Genomic DNA, 12,126 nt, shown 5'->3' with positions numbered 1-12,126 from the left:
CCCAATGCCAAACCCATTACCGGAGGCTTGGCATTTCTGCGGAGAGCTGAGGTGCCAACACTTATATTTTCAAATGGCCCATGAATTACTCCACCTGCCCCCTCCCCCAGGAGCACCTCCAGTGGCTCCTCTCCCAGTACCCTGCAGTGAAATCACGGAGGACAGCCTGCCCCTGAACAAACCTGCCCAATGCAGGCATAAGATTTTCCCTCTGCTTTGAATGCCCTTCCTTCTCTGGGGCAAGTTCACCATTCTCCAAAACCCAGCTCAAATGCCACCTCCTCTGGGGTGCCTTCCTCCATCCCCTACAAGTGGCTTTCAGACAACTTTGCCTGAGACTCACTCCCAAGAAACAGATTTCACATTACCATACAACAAATATACAACTAAAACAAAGGTTTCAGAAAACGATACCTACACTTACTATGGAGGTTGCAACTTGAGATCCACCTGACCCCTGAACAACATGGGTTTGAACTGCGAGGGTCTCCTACATGCAGATTTTCTTATAACACTTTAAATGTATTTTCTCTTCCTTATGAATTTCTTAGTAACATTTTCTTTTCTCAAGTTTACTTTATTGTAAGAACACAGCATATACGGGCACCTGGGTGGCTCGGTCGGTTAAGCGTCTACCTTTGGCTCAGGTCATGATCTCAGGGTTCCGGGATCGAGCCCCCCATCGTCAGGTTCCCCGCTCAGCGCGGAGTCTGCTTCTCTCTCTCCCTCTGCCCCTCCCCCTGCTTGTGCTCGCTCTCTCTCTCTCCCTCTCTCAAATAAATAAATAAATAAATAAAGGCTTAAAAAAAGAAAAAGAATACAGCATATAATACATATGACATATCATGTGCTAATCGACTGTTTATGTTATCAGTAAGGCTTCCAGTCAACAGTAGGCTCTTAGTTTTGGGGGAGTCGAGTTATGCATGGATTTTTGACTAAGCAGTAGAGGGTGTGGGGGAGTTGAGGTCCCTAACCCCCATGTTGTTCAAGGGGCAACTGTATTTCTGTCTATTCTATCTCACTTTCAGAAGTGCTATTAAGCCACCTTGTAAATGGATTTCATGATCCACTAATGGGGGTGACCCTCATTTGAAAAATACCGCTTGAAGGGAATGAATGCCTCCTTTCTCTATGCATGCAATACATACCTCTATCATACTATTTATCATATTCCGCAGTAATTATCTGTTTACAGTCTGTCTTCACCCCTCCTTTTCCTCCCCCAAATATGCACACACCACAACCAAGTCAACATATCCTTGGGCAGTGACACAGCCGTTGACAGATGCAGAAATGAGCATACTGGAGAAGGAATAATTTAATTGTTTTTTTTTCCCTCCCATTTTCTGGTTAGGGCTCACAGCATAGTCTATCAGCAACTCCCAAGAGGCTGGGCCTAGGAATCACATTAGCATCAATTCTTAAGTTAAAAGGAAACAGCCATTGTATTTCAGCACCATTGAACCAAGGTGTCACTTCTTCTCCCCCTGAAAAATAAAAACCACAGAGAGGCAGAAAACCAGAAAATATTTTGTCAGGTTGCTAGCCTGCCAAGATAGTGCAAATGTGGGCAAACAAATCTCTTTCTTAGATACTTAGCAGCAAATATTCAAAAACCTCAAAACCCTCCTTCCATACCACTTCAGAAAGGAACCCCCCCTCCCGGGGGCGGGACCCACAGACCTTTCTATCTGTGCTGCCCGAAGCTTTCCGTTTCTCACTAGGATGTCCCCAACAAAACGAACGAATGACAAAAGTAGAAAAAAAAAAAAGAAAGAAAGAAAGAAAGAAACCAGAACAGCTACAACGAACGGCGGGAAAGAACCTGGGTGATGAGTTCCAGGGCGAAGAGTACCTGAGCTGCATGCAGGGGTGAGACAGTGGCCCGCAGGGGGAGGGATCCTGTTTCTGCAGCACGTGGCTCCAGCAACAGGAAACCCACGTGCAAGGACACCCCCCACCTACACACCGCTGGTTTGCAGCACCTGTCATGTGTGTGATGCCAATTTGCTCCACGTCTTGGTAAACATATTTGGAGAGACTTGATGAAAATGTACTGGGGACTCCGGGAGCTGGCCCTAGAGCAGGCTGGAAGGAGGAGGGACAGTCACCAAGTGAAATGCTCTGAGGGCCAAGAGAAGGCGGGTAATTCTATGCCAGAAGAGAGGGGAAGAGGAGACACTTTAAAGCTGGGCTTTAAAGGACGCATAAGAGTTCTTTAAATAATGTGGGGAAAGAGAGGAGAGAGCTCCAGGTAGAGGAACTTTATGTGGGGCTTTGTAGCGCATGGCAGGGAGTCTGGATGATTCTTTAGGCTGTTGCTTTTCATACTATAGGTCACAATTCAATAGGTTGTAAAATTCCTGAGATTGTGAACAGCTTTCACAAAAAATGAAAGAGCCTAGAACAGAAAATATCTGACTATATCACAGGTAGTAAGGTAGTGTAAACTTTTTTGTGAAATTTGTTTTCATTATAAACGTGTCTATACCTGTGTGCTGGTTTGTGATGTAAGATAAATAAGACAGGAGGATACAATGTACAGCATAGGAATATAATTAATACTATGTAACAACCTTCTCTGCTGGCAGATTGTAGCGAGATTTATGCTGGTGATCGCTTCATAATGTATATAAATGTTGAATCATTGTCTTGTACACCTGAAACTAATATAATACCATATGTCAACTACACTTCAATTAAATGTGTGTGTGTGTGTGTGTGTATTTCTTACTGCGGTGGTGATTAAATTTTTAAAAATTTTTCATTATTTTTATCGCAATATGATTGACACACAATGTTACATTAATTTTAGGTGTACACCACCGTGATTCAACAACCGTCTATGTTATGCTGTGCTCACCACAAGTGTAGCTGCCATCTGTCACCACACTCTATTAGCACAATACCACTGACTATATGCCCTACGCTGCGCCTTTCATCCCTGTGACTAAGTCTTTCCATAACTGGAAGCCAGTATCTCCTTTTTTTTTTTTTTTTTTTTTTTTAAGATTTTACTTATTTTTTTGAGAGAGAGAGATACAGCCAGTAAGAGAGGGAACACAAGCAGGGGGAGTGGGAGAGGAAGAAGCAGGCTCCCAGCGGAGGAGCCTGATGTGGGGCTCGATCCCAGGACTCTGGGATCACGCCCTGACCCGAAGGCAGACGCTTAATGACTGAGCCACCCAGGCACCCCTGGAAGCCAGTATCTCCTGTTCTTCTTCACCCATTTTGCCCATCCCCCACCTCCTCCCCTCTGCAACCACTGGTTTGTTCTCTGTATTTAGGGTTCTGTTTCTGCTTTTTGTTTGTTTATTCATTTGTTTCATTTTTTTAGATTCCACACATAAGTGAAATCATATGGTATTTTGTCTACGCTTAAGTAAAAAAAAAAATGTATTTCTTCCTGTGGTGGCGATTAAAATTAAAAAACAAACAAACAGGGGAGCCTGGGAGGCTCAGTTGGTTGAGTGTCTGCCTTCGGCTCAGGTCATGATCTTAGGGTCCTGGGATGGGGAGGAGTCTCAGTGGGGAGTCTGCTTCTCCCTCTCCCTCTCCCTCTGCCCCTCCCCCTATTCCTTCTCTTTCTCTTTCTCTGTCTCTCTCTCTTTCTCAAATAAATAAGTAAAATCTTAAGAAACAAAAACAAACAACCCCCCCAAACACCTGTCTAGGCAAAAAAGGGGTGCCATTTTATTATTTTATTATATTATTTTTTATTTTTTTTAAAGATTTTATTTATTTATTTGACAGAGATAGAGACAGCCAGCGAGAGAGGGAACACAAGCAGGGGGAGTGGGAGAGGAAGAAGCAGGCTCATAGCGGAGGAGCCTGATGTGGGGCTCGACCCCGGAACGCCGGGATGACGCCCTGAGCCGAAGGCAGACTTTTAACGACTGAGCCACCCAGGCGCCCCAGGGTGCCATTTTAAATAAAAGACTGCTACGAACAGATTCGAATTTTACGAGGATAAGTGTGGTGGTAGTGTGAAAGATGGCTGCACAGAGGTGAAAGAAAGCTCAGGGGACACATGGCGGTGTGTTTTTGTAAGGCTTCCCCTCACTAGACAGGGAGCCCCTCAAGGACAGAAACCCGGTCACATAGCTCTGAATTCCTAGCACCCGCACACAAGTAGGCACTAAACAAATGCTTGACTGAGTATGGTGAGTCCCGAGTATGGCTAATCTTCGAGATGACTCCCAGGAGCCTCACCCCTTCGTATTCACCTCTGTTTACCCCTCTCCCACCGGGTACCACGGGTGGTCTGTGGCTAACAGAACATGGCAGAAGTGATTGCCGACCACTTCTGAGGGTAGTCTATAAAGGCTGCAGATTCTATCTGAGGGGCTGTCTCTGGATCACTCACTCTGGGGGAAGCCAGCTGCCCCGACCTAAGGACACTGGGTCTGTACAGAGACCCGTGAGGCCAGGAACTGAGGTCTCTAGCCAACGGTCAGAGAGGCCCTGAGCCTTTCTGCCTATTGTGTAAGCACATCACCTGCAAACCCAGAGAACAGCTGGATTACAACCTCCTGAGAGACCCCAAGGCAGAAACTCCCAGCTAAACTGTTCCTGGGTTCCCGACCCACATAACTGCTTGTTGCTTTAAACTGCTAAATTTTGGGCGTCCTGGCTGGTTCAGCAGGTAGAGTGTGTGACTCTTGATCTAAGGGTTGTGAGTTTGAGCCCCACATTGGGTGTAGAGATTACTTAAAAAATAAATAAAAATTCAACTGCTAGGGGCACCTGGGTGGCCTAGTCAGTTAAGCATCTTCCTTCAGCTCGGGTCATGATCCCAGGACCCAAGGTCCCGGAATCGAGTCCCATATCGAGTCCCTGCTCAGGGGAAGTCTGCTTCTCCCTCTCCCTCTGCCCCTCCCCTTGCTCGTGCAGGCGTGCTCTCTCTCTGCCAATTAAATAAATAAGATCTTTTTTAAAAAATTAAACTGTTAACTTTTTTAAAAAAAGATCTTCTTTATTTATTTGTCAGAGACAGCACGCAAGAGTGAGTAGCACAAGCAGCGGGAGCAGCAGGCAGAGGGAGAAGCAGACTCCCTGCTGAGCAACGAGCCCAATATGGGACTCGATCTGAGGACCCCAGGGATCATGACCTGAGCCTAAGGCAGACACTTAACAGACTGAGCCACCCAGGTGTCTCAAACTGCTAAATTTTGAGGCACTTTGTTATACAGCCATGCACGACTAATACACTGGGTTATTCATAAAGTCTGGAAGAGCTGACCATTAATACCAGCATACTAGAGTTATCCGTTGCTTACCATCATTTCGTTTTTTCTCAAACAATCTATCACCTCACATCTTCAGCCTAACTAGATTATGGAAAGGCCAATGACCCAACCTGGACCAATCGGATCCTCTCTGCTCATGTTAGCACTTGGGCCACAGACACTGGCTCAGCTGTGGGGAGCAGACAGTATGGCTGCAAAGATTAAGGGTGAAGGCTGCCATTTTGGAGCAGTTATAATGGGGCCCATGCAAGTGGGTAGGAACAAGAAGGCAGTGTGTCAGGGAGAAGAGATTCTCATTGGGTGCGGAGGGAGGGAAGAGGGGTGGAGAAAGTGCCTGATGATATTCTAAGCCCCATGAGGCCTGGCTGCCTTTCTAGCACTTGGATTGGAAGACTCTCCTTCCTTAGAATGATTCCCCATTTTACTCGCTCTCCTATGAGTGAGTTCTCTCTCTTGCAACCAAAAGAGCCTCGAATATGTTGCCCACCAGCCTCTATAGCACTGGCCAGGGGAGCGGCTGCGGCAGGCCAAGTATCCCACCAGAGACGAAGCCTTATTATTACTGCCGCACAATAAAGCCACAGATTGAGTAAAAGGTACTTCCCGCCCATCCAACTCCTTTTGCCTTAGCTCAATTTTCACCAAGTAATCCTTTGATTATTAATGTGCGTCAATTTTAAAAGTTATGTTCTGGCCAGCTGACCTCATCACTCCAGTGGTTGGGTAGGTTCATGCCTATTATAAATTCACAGACTGGCTCTCGGTACAAATCATTCTTGAGTAACCTCCACTTCATTTCCACTGGCCTCGGTCAAGCCCTGTCACTTAGCCAATGAACCATGGCGGCGGCCTCCGGAAGGGAACCTCCCCGGCTCCAATCCATTCTCTTCAACTCCTCTTCCAATACACGAATCCAGTGCCTCGCTCCCTGCTCAAAACCTTTGATGGGGCCCCAGTGCCTTCGGAACGACGACGGTGGGCTCCAGCCCATTGCCTACCTCATCCCTTTCTGTTGCGCTCTTCCCACATGGTGTTACTCCAAGTTCCTCAAATTCTACTGGTGCCTCCCCAGCTCTGCTCATGTTCTTGCCAGGGCCCAGCATTCCTTTCCCCGGGTACCTCCCCTTCCTGCTCACTTTCCCTCAGCACCCTCTTTGGCCCATTCCCTTTTCCCCTTGTACATCCAAAGAACTTGCTCCCTCCTTTGTAACACACACCGCAGGGCTTGACTTATAATTAGTCATCTGCATTTCTATCCCTGGGTCATGAGCCTCAAGGAGGCGAGGACTATGCTTCGTTCATTTTTATAGCCCCCCTCACCCCAGGACCAACATAGCATCTTGCACTGATATGCCAAAGGAATATTTACTGTTTACTGTATCAAGGCGCCTGGCTGGTGTCGGGAGGGAGCAGACACTCGACGAATGGCCACCAAATTGATCACAGTTGGTCGGGGTAGTATGGACAAGTTCTCCCTGGACCTAATCACATTTAGGTGAGGCGCCCACCTAGCCCCGGCTGTGCAGAGCTGAGAAAGCAGAGGCAGGCTCCTGGTGACATCTGGGGTGCAGCAATCAATGCATGAATCCCAGCCCAACTTTTTTGTGAAATAAAACCGAGGCACAATTTCGCATACCCTGATAAGCTAACATGCTTCTCCCCTTTTCCTCCTGTTTCTACATGGCAACTGTGACTCGCAGGCCTGTTACAAAATGCTCGCTTCAGGTCAAAAGCACTGGAGAATGGGGAGGGGTGAACCCTTCCCCGTCCAGCTATCCAGTTTATGTGTTTTAGAGAAAGGGCACATGAGTCAATCCATCAGTGACTTTATTGTAATCCTTTCAAAAGAGTCAGCATCCACATGTGAAAGTGGAAGCAGATTCTGGTCCTGATTTGTCCATTGACAACCCCTGTCCTGTCCCCAACTGTTCCTCTCCCCTCCAGAGTTGTGCGAAGGCCTCAGCTCCCAGCAAACTGGAGACGGACAACACGGAATCCTAAAGAGCAGAAGCACTTCAGGTAATCTCAGAGAACTTTACACAGTCATGCCCAAAGCCGCCGGTGAAGAAGCACTAATCCATAAGCAAAAACCAAAACACAGGGGCGCCTGGGTGGCACAGCGGTTAAGCGTCTGCCTTCGGCTCAGGGCGTGATCCTGGCATTGTGGGATCGAGCCCCACATCAGGCTCTTCCGCTATGAGCCTGCTTCTTCCTCTCCCACTCCCCCTGCTTGTGTTCCCTCTCTCGCTGGCTGTCTCTATCTCTGTCAAATAAATAAAAAATCTTTAAAAACAAACAAACAAAAAAACAAAACACAGCCCGTAGATAGAACGTATCATTTCTCCGCTTTTTAAACAAGCAATGAAAATGTCTACACACTAAGTTTCTGTCTTTCAGAGGGTATACAGTAAATGAATACTGCCTCAAATCAAAGCTCACCCCACAGGCTCTAAAAAGGCAGCAAAGCATAGGGCACAGACCCCTGACCACCGCCAGAGCGACCTTCAGAGACCTCTAGGAATCGCCAGCTTGTGGAACATAAGGGTACCTGCAGCGACTTTGGCTTTCTGGGGAATCACACCTTTGCCAAGAAGCTGTCTTTCCTGGCGTGTCTTCACATCACCAGTTATACCCAAGCTTTACCTCTTACTTCATGGTCATTCTTCAGATGGGAACGAACTTTTTATTGCCTTACGGGAGATATGCTCTTAAAACAAAGAATAGAGGGGCACCTGGATGGCTCAGTCGGTGAAGCGTCTGACTCTCGTTTCGGCTCAGATCATGATCTCAGGGTATCGGGTTCGAGTCCCACGTTAGGCTTCTCGCTCAGTGGGGAGTCTGCTTTAGATTCTCTCCTTCTGTCTTTCCCCCCATAAAATAAAAATAAATCTTAAAAAAAAAAACCCAAAGTGTAGGGACACCTGGGTGGCTCAGGCAGCTAAGCATCTGCCTTCAGCTCATGTCATGATCCCAGGGTCCTGGAATCGAGTCCCACATCGGGCTCCCCACTCAGCGGGAAGCCTGCTTCTCCCTCTGCCTGCTGCTCCTCTTGCTTGTGCTCTCTCTCTGACAAATAAATAAATAAAATCTTTAAAAAAAAAACAAAAACAAAAACCCAAAGTATAGAAAAAATGGAGATGGATGGCAGGGGGGGCATGGCTCACTCATGAGCTAAAGGACTGTTTCCCTACTCACAGGCCAACTAGGATGTACTCAGATTTGTGCCTCAGCACATTTCAAGTTACTACACGACTAGGACTACTGGGGCGCCTTCCAGAAAGCAGAACCCACAACTGTTAGAGGCATAAATGCTTCACACTGTAGCCTGTTACACACGCACATTCCTAAATTTTATGTGCCATTGTTTCCTTCTCCAAATTTTCATTTTTTTAAAAAAAGATTTAATTTACTTATTTGACAGAGAGAGAGAGCACAAGCAGGCAGAGAGGCAGACAGAGGCAGAGGGAGAAGCAGGCTCCCCACTGAGCAAGGAGCCCAATGCGGGGCTCGATCCCAGGACCCTGGGATCATGACCCGAGCCGAAGGCAGACGCTTAACCGACTAAGCCACCCAGGCACCCCAAATTTTTCACTTCTTATGAGCGAGCCTTGCAGTATTGTCACAAATGAAACAGGAGTAGAAAAGTGTGGGGCAGCACAAACACGTTCCCACCTGACGTTTCGCAGGAATTAGCTCTGCATCCACTTTTCCTTACTGCTCTCTCTTCATAATGACACAAAAAACGTCCCTTCATCCATGCCGGTGTATAATTTGAATACCATAATGTCAAGGCATCATTCACAAAACCATTTTTTCTTTTCTTTTTTTAAAATTTGTTTTCTTTTAAAGGCTCCACACCCAACATGGGGCTTGAACTCACCACCGCAAGATCAGGGGTCGCAAGGTCTACCAACTGAGTCAGCCAGGTGCCCCAACAAAACCATCTTTCCAAACTTTTTGGCCGTAACCTATAAAAAGAAATACCTTTTATCTTGTAAGTCATGTATGTGTCTCCATAAAACATATACATATAAGCTCATTTATGCAACACAATGTATTCTGACATCTTTTTGACATTTTTTTTAAAGATTATTTATTTATTTATTTGAGAGACCATAAGCAGGGGGGAGGGGTAGAGGGAGAAGCACACTCCCTGATCAGCAGAGAGCCTGACACGGGATTCGATCCCAGGATCATGACCTGAGCTGAAGGCAGACGCTTAACCAACTGAGCCACCCAAGTACCTAACATTTTTTTAAAAGATTTTATTTTTTTAGTCATCTCTACACCCAACATGGGGCTCGATCTTATAACCCAAGATCAAGAGTCACAAGGTCTACCAACTGAGCCAGGCGGGCGCCCCTTTTTTGCCATTTTTAAAAGACTGCCATCCACTAAATGGATTTCATGACCTTATTCCATTGGAACTTATGGCGTGAAAACAGTAGTTTATAGTATTTCACAGAAAAGTGGCATTTTACGGCAAATAATGAAATCCTACCTAAAGAAGAGGACCTTAAAAATTTTAGGCAGAAGAGCTGAAAAGGAGTAAATTTTTGCTTCTTATTTAACTTTCAACTGCCAGGACACTTTAAAAGCATTTGATCTTAATAAATGAGCATTTCAACAAAAGCCTTTAAATGACCTCAAAACCCTGTGGGTCACACTATTCCCTTTACACTGAAGAAGAAACTGAAGCAGAAAAGTTACCTCCACAGCCTCCCCCCCTCCCCGGCAAGTCTGTATTAAAAACTCACACCTGTTCGGGAATTAAAATTCAGCAATATCTTTTAAAGAATCTTAAAATTGTTGTTGTTTCAAATTATAACATGCAGCACAACTGGGGCCTGGCAAAGTTACCATGGAGATTAAAGGAGGTAATAGAAGAGAAGTACATGGTGGCTCTTGCTATCATTCAGGTTCTTGGGTTATCTTTTCTTGGATATGTCTGATCTCTGCATGGCCAGCGGGCTCACGCGCTGAGCACCTGCCCTGCTGGGCAGTAGAGAAGAGAGTCCCTCAAGGAGTCTACTGCCTCCGTTAATAAAAGCAAATATCATTAACAACTAGGATTCTATGCAAACTGGTGCAGCCATTCTGGAAAACAGGATGGAGGCTTCTCAAAAAGTTAAAAATAAAGGGACGCCTGGGTGGCCCAGTGGGTTAAGCTCCCAACTCTTGATTTGGGCTCAGGTCATGATCTCAGGGTCGTGGGACAGAGCCTCGAGTTGGGTTCCATGCTCAGTGGGGAGTCAGCTTGAGATTCTCTCTCCCTCTCCTTCTGACCCTCCCTCTCATGTGCGCTCCCCCTTTCTCTCTCTCTAAAATGAACAAATAAATCTTTTTTTAAAAAGTTAAAAATAGAACTACACTGTGATCCAGCAGTTGCACTACTAGGTATTTACCCAAAGATACAAAAATACTAATTCAAAGGGATACGTGCACGCTGACATTTGTAGCAGCGTTATCTACGACAGCCAAATTTACGGGAATAGCCCACGTGTACGTCAATTGATGAATGGAAGATGTGGTGTATATACAATGGAATATTACTCAGCCAAAAAAAATGTAATCTTGCCATTTGCAGCGGCATGGATGGAGCTAGAGAGTATTATGCTAAGTGACGTAAGTCAGGCAGAGAAAGGCAAATACTACATGATTTCGCTCATATGTGGAATTTAAGAAACAAAATGAATGAGCAAAGGGACGAAAAATAAAAAAAGAGAGAGACAGAGAGGCAAACCAAGAAATGGACTCTTAACTACAGAGAACACACTGATGGCCACCAGAGGGGAGGTGGGTGGGGGGATGGGGGAAACAGGTGATGGGGATTAAGGAGGGCATGTGTTGTGATGAGTGCTGGGTGTCCGCTGTTGTACGGAAGTGTTGAATCACTATATGGTACACTTGAAACTAATATTACACTATATGCTAACTAAATAGAATTTAAATTGTAACTTTATATACATATACAATAAAAACAAATAAATTGGTTTTTGGACCTTGAAAAAAAACAAAAAAACCCTAGAATTCTAGAGTGCCTGGGCTGAACAAGTCATTTATTCCTCCAACGGATAATTATGTGAGCCTCCCATGCCAGGCATGATGCCAGATTCTGGGATTATGGGGTCCAAAAAATAGTAGACACAACCACAGCCCTTATGGTGTCCACAGTCAAAGAGCTTAGTCTTTGAGAAAATATGGCACATTCCATAATATTACATAACATACCACTGTTTTACACTCCCTTATCTGTAAAGTCAGGTAAGATTAGATCAGTGGTTCCCCAAGGTTAAGATTTCACAGATAGAAAGGCTGTCATTAAAAAAACACTTAAAAAAAAGGAAAAGAAAAATATGATTTCTTAATAGAATTCTTTGAGCTGAAAATTGTCATGAAAAAAAAAATTCACCACATATCCTTATTTTTTCCTTAAACTATAAGCCAGGTTTTGTCCTGGTATTACAGGGTTCGTCAGAGCTTGCCCAGGTCTCTTTCTAGGATTCTCTGGTTTTCTTTTGCAGCACTACTTACACGTATAATTTGCCCAGATATCCCCCAGAATTGCAGAAAGGCTGGACATTAAAGGGCCCTTTCCGAGAAGGTCATAATGCACATAGCAAATTCTGCTTATGCCCCTTTGGAAACCATGCACCATGCAGAGCTTAAGTTCAAGCGCCACAAGCTAGGAGACCAAGCATGAGAGAGGCCACCAGGAGGAGAAGCTAGCTGCACCAGGCAACAGCCAGCACGAAGGCCCCAGACATGTGAGTGAGGCGTCTTGGAGGCTCCAGCCCCAGCGGAGCTCACAGAATTGTGAGACATAATAAATTATTGCTATTTTAAACCGGTAAGTTTTGGGATGGTTATGCAG

General features: G+C 45.5%; 1 protein-coding gene across 2 annotated transcripts in view; it reads right to left on the bottom strand.

Annotated features, from left to right (window-relative positions):
* The window catches only part of BICRAL (BICRA like chromatin remodeling complex associated protein), a 96,764-nt gene that overhangs the window by 77,916 nt on the left and 6,722 nt on the right, over positions 1-12,126 (bottom strand). For both annotated transcript variants that reach the window (XM_044387220.3, XM_048219702.2), the window contains exon 2: positions 9,133-9,220. The gene's annotated coding sequence lies outside the window, so the exon portion shown is untranslated. The remainder of the gene's footprint in view (positions 1-9,132; positions 9,221-12,126) is intronic.

Source organism: Ursus arctos, unplaced genomic scaffold (assembly GCF_023065955.2).
Source record: "Ursus arctos isolate Adak ecotype North America unplaced genomic scaffold, UrsArc2.0 scaffold_29, whole genome shotgun sequence".
Lineage (NCBI taxonomy): Eukaryota > Metazoa > Chordata > Mammalia > Carnivora > Ursidae > Ursus > Ursus arctos.
The sequence above is the reverse complement of the archived record's forward strand: the minus strand, read 5'-3'. Positions and strand labels throughout refer to the sequence as shown.